The sequence below is a fragment of the Rhinolophus hipposideros genome (assembly GCF_964194185.1).
Source record: "Rhinolophus hipposideros genome assembly, chromosome: 10".
NCBI classification, from domain to species: Eukaryota; Metazoa; Chordata; class Mammalia; order Chiroptera; family Rhinolophidae; genus Rhinolophus; species Rhinolophus hipposideros.
Genome location: NC_138056.1, coordinates 81,033,201 through 81,047,636, shown reverse-complemented (window position 1 = coordinate 81,047,636; position 14,436 = coordinate 81,033,201). Strand labels below are relative to the sequence as shown.

General features: G+C 49.1%; 1 protein-coding gene across 2 annotated transcripts in view; it reads left to right on the top strand.

The window, feature by feature from the left end:
• The window catches only part of DRD2 (dopamine receptor D2), a 76,088-nt gene that overhangs the window by 47,667 nt on the left and 13,985 nt on the right, over positions 1-14,436 (top strand). The window lies entirely within an intron of this gene.

Sequence of the window (14,436 nt, the reverse complement as noted above, 5' to 3'; positions counted from 1 at the left end):
GTGGGTTCCCAAATGCTAGCTGCTGCGCATCTCTGCTGAGGACAGGAATGGGGGAGGCGAGTGTACGCAAGAAGGTGGATGAGTTTAGGGTAGACTCAGGAGAGCTATCCACAGAGCTGACTTCATATGTTTGAAAACTCAGGTAATGATGCTAACCATAGTAATCATGGTGGCAGCAAATACCTGCCATATACTGAGCTCGTTCCAGGAGTCGGACAAAGAGCCATGTCAGGGTAAAGCTGGGGACCTGTCTGGAGACCTTTCATTGCAATCCTGCTTATGAAAGCCACCAGCTCTATGAACTCGGGCGAGTCCCGACACTTTTCTGTGTCTTAGGAAAATAAAGAGATTAGATGAGATCTTCTCTAAGGTCTCTTCCTGAAGTAAAATGGAATATTACACAGTTTTCCACATTAGCCATCAAGAGAATAGGAACAACTGAATGCCTCGTCTGGACCAGAGACTAGGCTAAGGGCTTATTGTAGCTCATTTAATCCTCAAGATAACCCCATGGGAATGGTAGTCTCACCTGTTTTGAGCTGTGCAAAGTGGCACTGTTGGGGTCAGTGTCCACCAACATTCATTAACAGTAGAGGCTGAGGACATGCACAGATTTAAGATGACTTCTGCCCATTAGACACGGAGAGGTGGGCCAGACTCAGAAGCAAGACAGCCCCAAAGAACACGTGCAGATAGCAATAGAATGGTACCAACCACCTTTGTTAGCCGATGGCTCCTTAGTGAGAATGCAGATATAGCCAAGTTATAGATGGCCAAAGGAAGGTCTAAAATGAAGTGATAATAGCACACTAACGTTTTCTTTTATAGAACTTTAGAGTTTGCAAGACACTTTGATAGATGACTTTATTGGATTGTTTCACTACTTTCTGAAATTGGGTATGACTGCTCTCATTATTCAATTATTACCAATGATTAATTATTCAATTGAGAATTACAGAAGTAGCTCATCCAAGGGAACTGGATTATCCTTCTGCATATCGGACCTCTACAATTGGATGAAACAATACCGTGCTGACGATTGCTCAATCCCTCGTAGATTTCTCCAGGTCTTCTTCTGTGCCTGGCCTACCTCTGCGTTCAACAACAGAGACTCTCATAGGTGTTGTATCCTTAGGGAAGGCTTCTTTTTCAAGCATATTTAGAGGGAAGAGTCAAGGTGGCTGCAGATCCATATGGAGACCCAGGCCACCTGCTGCGTGCCCACAAAGTCTCAAGGCTGGACCTCAGGGCTGATTGGTGGGAACCGCGTGCTAAGCATGGCTGGAGTCTCTCTGGAGTGTGCAGAGGACTGGGGGCTATCGGGGGTGCCTTTCTCTCAGGGCCCCTCACACAGGTTGGGCTTTTGCTGGGACCCTCACACAGCTCAATTCCATCTTTCCGGCGGTGGTAGCGTCCCTCATAATGACATTAGCTGCCATTTATTGAGCGTCTACCACATTCTGGTCCCTTTATTTGCATTTTCTAAGTTAATTTTACAATGATGCCAGGGAGCAGGGAGTTATTGTCTCCATTTTACAGATGAAAAGACTAGGCCCCAAGCGATTGCATTGTCAAGGCCACACTGCTGCCAAGTGCTGGAGATGAGACCAAAACCAGGTCTGTCCGTCTGATTTAAAAACAAAATAAAATGAAGCCATACTGACTTCTTCAATTCCCAGAATACAAAGAAGCTGTTCCTCTTTACATTATGGTCATCCTTCTTAGAAAAGCCTCAAATGTTGGGGACAGGGGTGTGGAGGGGGGAGGGTAGGCAGTGCCAGTGGGCACACAGCTATCAGGAGTCTGCCCATCGCTGTGGCTGCCCTTTTGACTTCTATCACATGGGAGAGGAAGATGGGGGTTCTGTCCAGGACCCCCAGCGTGCCCTGGAGCTGGGAAACGGCCTTCCTGCTCCCTTTTGTGGCTATGTCCCTGCTGCCCCCCTCTGAGTGAGGTACCAGGAGCTCGGGCTGGACAAGATGCCCAGACCGATAGTACTGCCCTGTTGGTGGGTCCACACCCCATGGAAAGAAAGGAGAAAAAAGGGGCAGCAGGAGGAAGTTGGGCTAAACTGGCCTGAAGGGATGAGCTCAGAGGCAGCCCCTGGGCTGAGAGAGGGTGAGGTGAGACCCCAGTTCTTACCCACGCGCATCTGTTCCGCCCAAATCCAATGTGTCCGGTCCTCCTCAGAGCCCGCTTCGCCATAGCAGCCTGCTGCCCTGGAGACTCCAAGAGTGTCATTTTCTGGAAAGCGTCTAATGGTGCCTAATGGTGCTCAGGATTCTGAGGAAACTTGGGTGTGGCCTGGACCTCAACTTCCCTCTTTACAAGGTGGTGAGAAGTTCCTATGGGGCCCTGGAGACAGCAGTCAGAGACCTAACAGCTTGGTGGGGGAGGCCCTGGACACACCCTTGAAGAAACCATGTTTGCCCTTCAGGGAAAGGCACCTGTCTTGTAGATACATCTGAGACCTGGATTCTGAAGATCTTTTTCCCTCCCACTCTCAGATCTACTCTAAATGCAGACTCAACCCCTGGTGTAAGAAAAAGAATCTGGGCTCTGGAGGCAGATAGACCTGTGTTCATAACCCACTGCACTTGAGTGCACTTGCAAGTTTCTCACCCTCTCTGTTCATGTTTCTTCATCTGTAACATGGAAATAGTATCTAATCTCATAGGGCTGTTGTGCAGATTAAATGAAATAATATATGCACAGTGCTTCACAGTGACTGGCATAGGATAGGAGCTCAGTAGCTGTTACATTAGTCATTAAAGTGAGTGTCTATCCCCCCGCCCAGTCCACACACACACACACACACACACACACACACACACTCCCTGTTGCTACCATTTAAACCATTGCCCTCTGTGAAAGGGAGGAGATGAGCCGTTAGACCTAAGCTGTCATGTCTTTGAGAAAGGGTCCCGGAGCTCCAGCTGTACTGGACAGGGCCACAGGAGTGAAGGGGGGACAGTCAGCCATCAGGCCTGACTAGCAAAAGAGGAAGCCAGCATTTGTAATAAGGGAACGGGGTCAGAAAGATAGCCTGAAGTCTGGCTTGCATCCATATTTCGGGGTAGGGGACATTAGAGAGCAGATTAGACTATTTTCAGTTATAGGAAATTTCAAACATATACAACTTGAGGTAAAAACAGTACAATGAAGCTCAATGTATCTTTACCCAGCTTCAACCACAATCAACTTATGGCCAATATTGTTTATTTATACCCTGCCCCACCCACATTCTTTCCAAATAAATCCCAGACATCATAGAATTTCATCTGTAAATATTTCAGTGTATATCTCTAAAAGCTAAAGACTCTTAAGAAAAAATTAACTGGAATGCCAATGCCACACCTAAACATTATTATTAATAATTCCTTAATATCATCCAAAATCTACTCTTCAGATTTTCAATTGTCTCATGAATGTCAAGCGTCTTTAAAATGTTGGTTTCTTTGAATCAGGATTCAAATATGGTCCACACTTTGCAATTGGCTGATATGGCTTTTAAGTCGCTTTTATTCTTTTGTTGTTTGTTTCCTCACAATTTATTTTTGGAAAAAACCGCGTTGTTTGTCCTGAAGCATTTTCCACAATCTGGATTTTGCTGATTGCATTCCTGTGAAGTTTTATCTTCACTTCTTCTTGAGGTACCTACACCAAATTGGTATTTGTGTGGGAGTCATAAAGTTAAATCTTGCTGACCCCCACCCCTTTCTCCTGTATGGAAAGAAATGTCCCCAGTTCCAGCTTGCTGGAGCCGAAGAAGAGGGGGTGTGGGGAGAGGGGCTTTCCGAGGGTTCCCAGCAGTAGTTTGGTAGATGTCTGCTGTTATTTGGACTGAACCCTCTCTCTGTTTTTATGAACAGGGATGTCTTTTCATAAAGCACAGCAATTTTCTGCCAAATAGTGAGGATTATTTTTCCTCCTTCTAGAGTAATAAGGTTCAGGATTTGTCTCCCTCTTGACTTTCAAGAGCATGTTTTCTCAATTCTTTCCTGAAATTAAAGTAAAGGTCAAGGAGGCTGGTCTGAAACCCAGCCCTCCCTCTTCTGCGGCTCCTGCTGTCTGAGTTGGGCAGCTGAGTGTGCCTGCCTCCTGGACTCCTGTCACCCGGCCTGGCCCCAGGGCAAACCCAGCTCAACTTCCCAATTGTTTTCTTCCTGGGAGAAAATCAAGGAAGGAGGGAAACAGGAAGAAAAACAAAACAGTGCCAGACGGTGGGCTCTGTTCTGAATTTAGATCACCTGAGCATTGTCCACACTGTGCCTGCGACCCCACGCCCTCCACCCTGCTTCCCACCTGCTCCACTTGCACGTGAGCTGTCCCAGTGATCTGCCCCTTCCCTCGCACAGTGTTGAGCGGCAAGGATTTTTCATCAAAAGGCAGTGCACGCAGAGAATGGTACCGCCACCACACTGCTTAGCATTCCTGGAGCCATTCTCCCCCACCCCCTCCCCATACTGAGTCACTTCAGCTAACAGTTAATTAATACGTGACACTTTGACAGTTTGCAAGGAGACATTTTTATGGAGCTATCAAGATCCACAGGGATGGGGCTGTCAGGCAGACACTTCTTGTATTCAGGTCCCCAGACCCTGCCTCACCCCACCGTAGAGCCCAGGGACTCCTGGCCCAGCCATGAGGGAGGCCTGGGATGAGGCCATGAGGCCCTGAAGTCCTCCACTGTCCCAGCCTCTTGAGGCAATCCTCACTGCCGAGGACACCTGGGCAGACCCAGCGACACCTGGCCACCTTGGGGAGAAGCAGAAACAGAGCATGTGTCCAGGATGAGAGCATCAGAGATGAAGAGGCCACAGTCACTCTCAACTCTGGTGTCTCCCTGCTCCTAGACAAATCCGCTTGCAGGGACCCCTTTCCACAGCTGGAGGAGGAGCTGTGTGTGCTCCAGACTGTCCCTGGGACGTCCCACCTCGCCGTGCAGCTCCGCACATGAGCTGTGAGTCTCAGCTGCACTCGGTGTGCCACTGTGAGTGCTGTGTGTTCACTGATTGGTGCTGAGTGAGAAGACGCTCCCGGCCACCTGGGCCTGCCGCCACTTCACCCCACAGTGGCACACGAATCCAGACGCTGTGCAACCCTGTCCCCCAGGCTTTCCCGGAGCCCAGAAACCGTCCCCACAAGCTCTGTGCTTCCCTTTCCACAAACCTCAGGTTATCTTCCCACCTCCCCACATACCTATAGTCCCCTTCACACACATGCATTCTTTTTCTCCTTCAATGCCTTGGAACACTGTGTGCCCCAGGGATGGCCCAGCTGAGAACTCCCCGGGTGGACTCCAACCAGCTGGGCATCCAATCCCAGCTACCACCATGATTGGGACCTAGTGTTCCAGGTAGAGATCTCCGAGGAGGCCACTGGTACTCTTTGAGAAGGATCGAGGGAGAGAAACAATAACCAGGATAGAAAAACACCCTGGGACTGGCTCCTTCACCCTTGAGGCAGATACTATTAGGTTGGTGCAAAAGTCATTGCGGTTTAAAAGGTTAAAAAGAATTGCAAAAACCGCGATTACTTTTGCACCAACCTAATAGGTCTCACGAAGACTCTCAAGCATTTATTGAGCACCTACCACTGCCAGGTGCTGTGCTGGGAAGTGAAGGCCACAATAAGACTAGACAGGTGTGATCCTTGGTCTGACGTAGTTCACAGTTTAGCAGGAAGAACAGACACTGAACAAATAAACAACAACTAACGACTTAATTACACCGGTGTTAAGTGCCACCAAGGAACACATGTGCTTCGAGAGCATTTAACAACAGGACACCTCTGAGCTAGAGCGTCAGGAAGGCTTCCCTGGAGAAAGGGCTGACCTGAGGCTGAAAAGGAGGAAAAGGTCGTCAGGACTGGCTTCTGGGCACTGGTGGAAGGACTGGGCCTGCTCAGGGGTTGGGACATGGGGACCTGCGGGAGGGAAGCAGGGGCTTAGGCTGCTAGGTTTGTGGCTCCGGTGACAGGAAGCTGAGTGAGCATCCATCCAAGGACAATTTCTCTTGGCTGTGAGGTAGGAGGCAAGGCCCGGACTGCCTGGCCAGGTTAACCTCCAGCGAATAGGAGGAAAGGCTTTGAGCAGGTGACCAGGTTGTGAGCCTTAGGTTGGGCCACCGAGGGTTGTGCCCACCCTCCTGGCTGCAGCAGGGTGAGGCCAGACACAGCTAGAGAGCACGAACGGGAGAGATTCTTCCAAGTTGTTCCACACTTTCTGAGGAAACCCGGACAGTTTCCCCACACATAACGGATCTCAGCTTGCTGCTGAGCAGCTGCCCTGCAGAAATCCAGGTTGGACTAGGGAGCCTTGCCATGCTTGGAGGCACAAGGGGGGCATGGTGTCAGTGTGTGGCCTACCTCTCCCAGGGGACAGCAAGGCAGGGGACAGCAAGGCAGGTTTTCTACTAGACTAGCTCTCTTTAAGTAGTTCAGACCTGATCCCTACAACGGCCCTGAGGCTGTGGCTGGAGAGGGGTGGAAGACAGAGGGAATTCAGGAGGGAACGGGATACTCCCACCACACCCCTGAACTTCTGGAGCCAAGGAATTTCTGGGAGCAGGGCCTTGCCTGAGCCAGGGAGGAAAGGGTGTCCCTTCTCCTTAACTGGGAAACAACCATCAGTGTTTCTAACTTCCAGAGTCATTAGTGATGCTTGAGCCAGACCCCCAACCTCACCACCCATTCCCATGCATGTCTGGGCCTGGGATGCTGGAAAAGATGTTCAGGGCAAGGAGAGGATGTGTCCTGGAAGTCACAGCAACCACCGCCCCACCCCCAGTCCTTAGTCTCCCTTATCTTGCATCCCAGCATTCCTCTCCCATCCTCCTCCTCCCCAGACCCTTCCTCAACATACCTTCCGTCCTCAGCCCCCGGGGCTTGGAGGCTTTCCATGGAGATAGATGGGACTGTGCCTGTCCACTCACCATGAGGCCTTTCCAAGGTCAGGGCCCAGAAGGCTCTCTCTGGGCTGCCTGACCTAGGGCTCTGGGAGCCTGAATTCCCTTCCTCTGTCCCTTGCTGAGGCTGCCCCCCTAGGGGGCAGCAAATGAGGTGTTATTTTGTGACTCTTCCCCTTTTTCCTTTAGAGCAGGAAGGAACGAGGTGGGGGCTTCCTTCCCTCCCCCTTCCACTCCCACCTTTCCTTCCTGGAGCTGCAGGGCAAGCTAGGGAAGCCCATCCAAGTCACAGCCTAGATCTTTGACCAGAGGAGCAGGTGGTGGCTTGAATTGTGGTGGTCTGAGGAGGAGCCCCTTACCACTCCGTACTAATTCCCACCCAACTCAAGTCGCTCCAGCAAGCTGTTTTTGAAATGCAAATGCCAAATGCCTCCCCACTCCTGCTTTTTCATTGAAATGCTTCAAGTCTCAGAAAAGAGGGGAAAATGATGTGTTTAAGATAGCAGTGTCTCACCCGCCATCGAGCCTGATAAGGGATTGTTAAATTTTAATTAGACAATTTGATTTCTTCAAATGACAAACTTTCAGAGGAGGCAGCACTTGAGAACCAGGTTTCTGGAGTTTATACTGTGTGAAGGATTCCTCAGCGCCCTTTCCCGCCCTCCCTGTATCTGGGCACTGGCCCCCAGAGCTTTGCTGGCAGATGGAATTGAAACCAGAGAGAGAAGGGAATTCTTCCCTCTTTCCTCTGGAATCAGCCAGCTTTCCTTCAGGGTCACAGGCTGCCCTAAAAGACTGGGGACCAAGGATAACCGTAGTCTCCAAGTTTTTCCTGAGAGAAAAATTGCAGTTTGGAGTGTCAGCCTCAAACTGTGGGGCTTTAAAAGAGGTTTTTCCTTCCAACATACTTGTGAGAAGCTGTTTGTTTGCTGGGTGTGACTGGGAGACCAGCCCACCTCCTTGCCATAACATCGATTCTCCCCCACCGACCCTGCCCTGTCCTCTGCCCCCAGTGCAGTGGATGGTCTAAGCATGAGGATGGGGGGTCAGCTATCTGGGGACAGCCTCGGTGGGCCAGCTAGTCTCCAAGTGTCTGTCTGGGATCTAACAGCACTCCTGAACTGGAAAGTTAGTGAATTTTCAGATGAGGGCCCATAGAAAATGGTACCATTTGTAAGGTGCAAATTGTAAATGACAAAGGTGCTGGAGGCTAGAAATGCTGGCTGCACATTCCACTTGCCCTGATAACCCCACACATCTCGGTTCATTCCAGGCATCTCACTGAGAAGTTACTGAATAGGCTCTAAAGAGAACAACTATCACAGCAGGCTGGAGGGGGGCTGGGTGTTAGGGCGGACTGGATGGAGGGGTGCTGACCACCATAGTGGATGATTCTAGAAGATCTTTCAGTAGACCTTTGCCCTGAGAAGCTGGGGCAGGGCAACAAATCTTGGAGATACATAGATGAGGGCCAGGTGATCTCTGGTACTTCGATGGCCTGAGGCTTACCGTCACGCACACAAATGGAGTTTCCCATACCCCTGGCTCCTCCTTATTTCCCCTACACTAGGACAACTGAGAAAGAAAAGCCTATGAGGCCACAGAGCATGCCTGGAATGTCGTCTGTGAGTGTTGCCTGATGAGGGTGGGGTGGAGAGCAGCAGTTGCCCTGCTTTATTGCACAGGGAAGATGGGGGATGGTACCTTGGGGGAGAGGCATCCCCTGCTTGAGTGAGGCCTAGCGTCTGCAGGTGTCTTTGTCAGCTCCAGCCTCTGTAACAAAATACTGTAGACTCGGTGGCTTAAACAGACATTCATGTTCTCACAGTTCTGGAGGCTGGAAGTCTGAGATCGGGGTGCCAGCATGGTCGGCTTCTGGTGAGGGGTCTTTCTGTCTTGTAGCTGGCTGCTTCCCACTGTGTGCTCACATGCCAGGGGGAGAAGGAGACATCAAACTCTCCCGGGTCTCCTCTTACAAGGGCATTGATCTCATCATGAGGACCCCTCCCCTCATGACCTCATCCAGACTTCACCACCTCCCAGATGTTCCACCTCCAAATACTATCACACTGAGGTGTTAGGGCTTCAAAATACGAATTTGGAGTGTCCGTAGCAGCAGGGTTATGTCATCCATTCCCTTCCCAGGAAACAGAACTAAGTAGCTAAAACCATAAAAGCTAAGAAATAGCAGTGACTGTACATGTATTTGGCACTCACTAACTGATCACTGATTGGAGACTCTGAAGCAGGAGGAGAATGGAGGTGGTGTGTGGAGGTTGGTGAGCAAGTCAATTGTATTTTCATAACCCCAAATCAAGATGCTTGCTCTGACAACAGAAAAAACTTAAAAATTACATGTGATCTTATTTATCTGTAAAGTCTTGTAACTCTTAAGAATAATTCACTTTGGGTTATAGTATGTTTAGCCAATCTCCCTTTTTAAAAAGAAATCTGGACCATCCTGGCAAATCCAGGATGCTGGCTGCTGTGTGGGTCTGCCATTCCCCTCCTACACAAGCCCCAGAGCGGGTATTGACCTTACCTGGCATCTCTGGAACCAGGACCAGGCCAGAATACCTGGGGCTCTCCCCTCCCCCCACAGGCAAAATCTCTGACCTGGATGGAGAAGCTTGGGGAGCAGGGCAAGGGCATGGATCACAGGGGTTCTCCAGGGGCCCCTGGAGTGAGCCTGGCCCCTCCTTGTGCTGTCCTCTCATGCGGTTCCCCTTGGAGCCCTGTGCATCCCAGGGACAGAAGGTAAAGGGAAGGGATGGTGTTGGAGCAAAAGCAGGGGCAACCTGGGGACCAGCAGGATTTCTCAGGACTCCTGAGAAAATCCTAGCAGAGAAATGCCAGAAGTTACTGTATTTCATTCATTGTAAATGGCACATCGCCCCCCCCACCCCCCGGCATTTCAGTGTCTCTGAAATCAGAATGCGTTTTACAATCAACTGCATCTTAGAGCTGTATTGGGTTTTGATGGTATTTTTTCTTTCCTGGTGTTCCATGAACAACGGTGCATCTTAGCATCATACACTGAATTGTGTCTTAGAGCCTATGAAATAGTGACAATGGGCGTTACACTTGCTCACTGTAGCAGGGAGACTGGGAGAGCTGGCTCTTGCCGGCCAGCTGTTACCCCATCCTGAGAGGTACTCACATTTATCCTATAACCATGGCTCAGGAACAGGCGTGGCCTTTTTCCCCTTTACTCCCTTCCAAGGGGTGGCTGCTGCCTCCCGGAAGCCTTCTGCCCTCATCCAGCCCTTCCTTTCCAAGGAGGAGCCCTGGGAGACAGCATGGTGTAGCAGGAGGATCCCGGAGTACTTCTGACCCTAATGGGAAGCATTCAGACAGCGCGTCACTTCCCCTCTGAGCCTCAGGCTTGTGGTCTGATTGTTTCCTTTCATTCTTTGGTTTGGTTTGGTTTTTACACTTAACGTTACTTGAGAGTTTCCCTGTGCTGGCTACTCATGCACCGCCTTACTTAAGCCTCACCACAATAATGGCTATCACTATTGTGCAGATAGGAAAAGCCAATTAATCTGGTCAAGACTCCAGTAAAGGTAGAGTTGGGATTTGAACTCAGGTTTTTTTGGTCTCCGGCCCCTATAAGAACCTCATTTGTGGGACAGATTTGCTGATGTCCGAATTCCTGCTTAGCTTGATGTGTGAGAGCTAGCCAGGCAGCCCTTGCTTGTGAAAGATGTCAGCCCCAGGTAGGAAGGGTGCAGAGGACATAGGAGGGAAGGCCGTTGGCTTTGGGGCTTGGAAGACAACCCTGTGCCAAGATGTTAGTAGGGTCTACAGGCATTTAGGCATTTTCCATGATTTCCCATTCTTTCTATAATGTGAATATATTACATTTGTATTGGCAAAAACAACGAAAACAATTGAGAATAAATACTAAATTAGAAAATTAAATGCATCAGGCCTTTCAGCTTTGAGTAAAGGAACTCACTACTGCCCTGCAGAGTCGCCAGCCTGCAGAGGAATGAATGTTCAACCTCAGCCTCTCCCTGACTGGAGGTGCTCATAATTGCTATCTAAAATGTACCCATAATTTTACGTCCCCGTTTGAGTTCTCCCTGTTCCAGGAAGCCTTCCATGAACGCCCCCCACTGTGCCCACGTGCGTGTCTTGTCTGATTTCTGAGCATGCGTTGTAGTGGGCACTGTCGTGGGCACTGTAGTGTGCTGCCCAGACCCCCGCACAGCTGAAGCACTCCTTCCCCAACTACTGGGAGTATTGACAATTAACAGTTTGCAGTTGGGTCCAACCTGTTGGTGATTGCTCACTGCTGAAGAGAGATGCCTTTTCAAGGCCATACTCTGTTCCTGGGACAGCCCACAACCTATGACACTATGAGAGGGGACAAAGGGGACCATCGTCTGAGGCCTTTGGTGTGACTGCAAAGCAGCCCAACTTCTCTGACCAGCCTTGCTTCCTTGACTTCCCTGCAGGTTTTTAGCCTGGGAACATTCCCCAATAAATTTCCTGCATGCTAGTTTCCCCCTCAGAGTCCACTTTTCTGGGGAGCCAACATGCAACACCCTTGGTACTGTTAGGCTGCATTATTATTTTGTCACTTGTTAATCTAACCACCTATGTTAACAGCTAATTTCAAATGTGTGTGCGGGGGTGGGGTGGGAGGGTGGGATGGTTCTTCCCAGGTGGACTCACAGAACCTTTGATTCAGTTCAGCAAACATCTATTGAACGTTTCCTACCTGAAAATCATAGTGTTAGGAGGCAGAAGAAGAGAACTAGATAGAATGCTCTTTTGTGTATTCCATGAAGATGAGGCATGAGCAGAACAGTGTAACCCTTGAGGTGCTTACACCCCAGTGAAAAAAATAGACACACAAATTGGGCATGTTCCAGAACAGAACCATGAAATAGTGCTGTGTGAACCCCAAGGCGAGAGGGAGAAGATCCAGCCAGGAAGACTTGGGATGGGTCCCAGCGCAGGACGGTTCTGATCAAGCTTGCTGTGAAGGATGTGTAGGGATTGGGCAAATAGAGAGAAGGGAGAGGAAGTTTTCCAGATATTTTTCTGCTTTGTAGATTCGGGATAATAATTACAAACCTGAGAGATTGTTTGGAGGATAAATGAGATAGTATATCAAAAAACAAACAAACAAAAAACCTTGGCAAACTACCAAATCCTTTCCGAGTACATGAAGCTGTTATCATAGGCAGGTTCAGGACTGTGCTGCAGAAACAGAAGTTTAATTAGGCGCAGAGAATGGGTGGGGTGGCGGAGCCAGGGAGCCCAGAGTCAGCGGCCATTAGCCCAACCCAGAGAGAGACTAAGCGCGTGGGAGGAGCGGCAGAGAGGAAGCAGCAGGATCCTGGGGAGCAGAGCGTGTATCTACGTCTCCAGGCCCTGGCAGTGCCTGGCTCCTGCTTTCTGCCCAGCAGGCTCAACAGATGCTGATTGAGTCAATGAATGGCAGCAGCAGCCGCTGTTTTCTGGTCAATACACACACCCAGATCTTCTGCTGTGTGCTTCATATGGGCAGAGGGACCACTTGGCTTTGCAGAGGACAGCCTCAATATGACACAATTCTACCTTAGAATTGGAAGGCTTATTGCATTGGCTGGCTTCCTCATCACCCCACGTGGAATTAGGCATTTTGCTTTTCCCAGACTCTAAAGTGGTGGTGCAGGATATGATATCGCCCATACTATTCTGCTGAGACTGGCAGAGCAGATGTGTCAGGTAGAGATGCTGGTGTAGAGGTGGGCACACCCTCCTCTGACCCGTTTTAGCTGATTTGGACATGGAACCATGTTCATCTCAAATGGCCTAAATTGATGGATTTCAAATCCGTTTGGGTACCATAGCACCTATTCATGGTGCTTTGTGAGGAATGCCTTGAAATATTAATAAATTTAATTCCATTGTGTGAAATAGGAATACATTTGTTAACAGGAAAGCCAACTATATTATATGTGCATTATGTTTCAATCACAACCAAAACACAGGTTGTCAAGCTCATCAGTGCTTCTCAAGTCTTCCTCTGAGCCTGCTGCTCTGTTTTCTTAGTGAGAAGCACTACCAGCCTCCCAGAACCCAATGCAGGAATGCGCTTATCCTTGATTCCTTCTCTCCCTGCTTATTCCCACCCCGACCCCCTCCCAATGACCGAATTCCATGAAACTGACTTCCAGCTTTCACTACTGTTCTGAACACTTCACTGCAATCTTATCCCCCCTATCTTCATCCGGGAAACTACCATCTCTTACCTGAATTATAGCCATAACCTCACTCCCATCCAAGGTCCCCTCTACCCTGCAGCAGCCAGCCACCTTTCTAAACCACCAATCCAGTAGAGTCAGTCCTCTGTACCCAAACTTTCAGGGGCTCCCAAGCTTACGAGCCCTGATCTGGCCCATGAATGGCCCTCCAGCGTAATTCTCCCCAGCGTCACCGTCATGCCCTACAGGTTCAGCCAAACAGAATTATTTGCTATTTGGGACTGTGTTAGGTTATCTCTAGCTGGAACATCTCCCCCCCCCACCCCACCTCCCCCCACTCAGTTGCCTGGCTAACTCCTCCTACTCCATCTCAGATGATGCCTTTTTTAGGTTGTCTCCCCACCCTTGGATGAGATGCACCTTCCTCAAGGTTTAGTGCACACATGCAGACCTCATCATCTCCTGCTGGGGTTCCTGCTCCAGCTTCCTAGCTGGTGTCCTGCCACCTCGCTTGGCCCTGCTCTTCCATTCTCTGCACAGCACCCAGAATCTTCTCTCTGAAAGGCTTATCTGATTATGCCATTAGGGTCAAGTGTAAACTCCTGGTATGACTTACAAGGCCCTCCACGATCTCACCTATTGCAATCTCCCCAGTTTAACTGAGGCCAACCCTTTATGCTTCAGTTCTTCCAAACCTCTTTCTAGCCCTCCACCATGGCACCTGCTCACTAGCTCTTTTGCATATGACGATTCCTATGTCTAGACCTCTCCCCCGGCTCCCAACTCTTTCCCTAGATAATTCCTACACATCCTTCAGGTGTTTGTTAAATGTCACGTCACTTCCTATTGAAAGCCTTTGAATCCCTAAACTAGGTTATGTGTCTCTCCCCTATTCCATTTCCTAGTTCCTACCATTCACAGGTTTAATTGCTTGATTAATTGGCTATTGTTTCTTTTAGATTGTGAGCTGGAGAACCATGTACATTTTGTTTCTGCTTATGTTTCTAGGACTATATAGAACAATGCTCATTAAGTACTTATAGAATCAAGAATGAATGAATGCATATTTCTGTTCCTACCATTAGAAGTTGAAAATCCTCATTAACTTAAGTGTGTGTTGCATAGGATGTGCTTAATAAATGTGTTTTGAATAAATGAATGAATGAACGATCAGCTCTTTTCAAGCTCATGCATTGTATTGTACTTTTTTACAAATTATACTTGTTCATTTGTTTTACCACCTGCAAAAACGTGCTAGCAGAATAGTAGCAGTAGTCCCCAACATTTTAAGAAAATTGTTGGATGTAAAACTTAACATCCTGAGG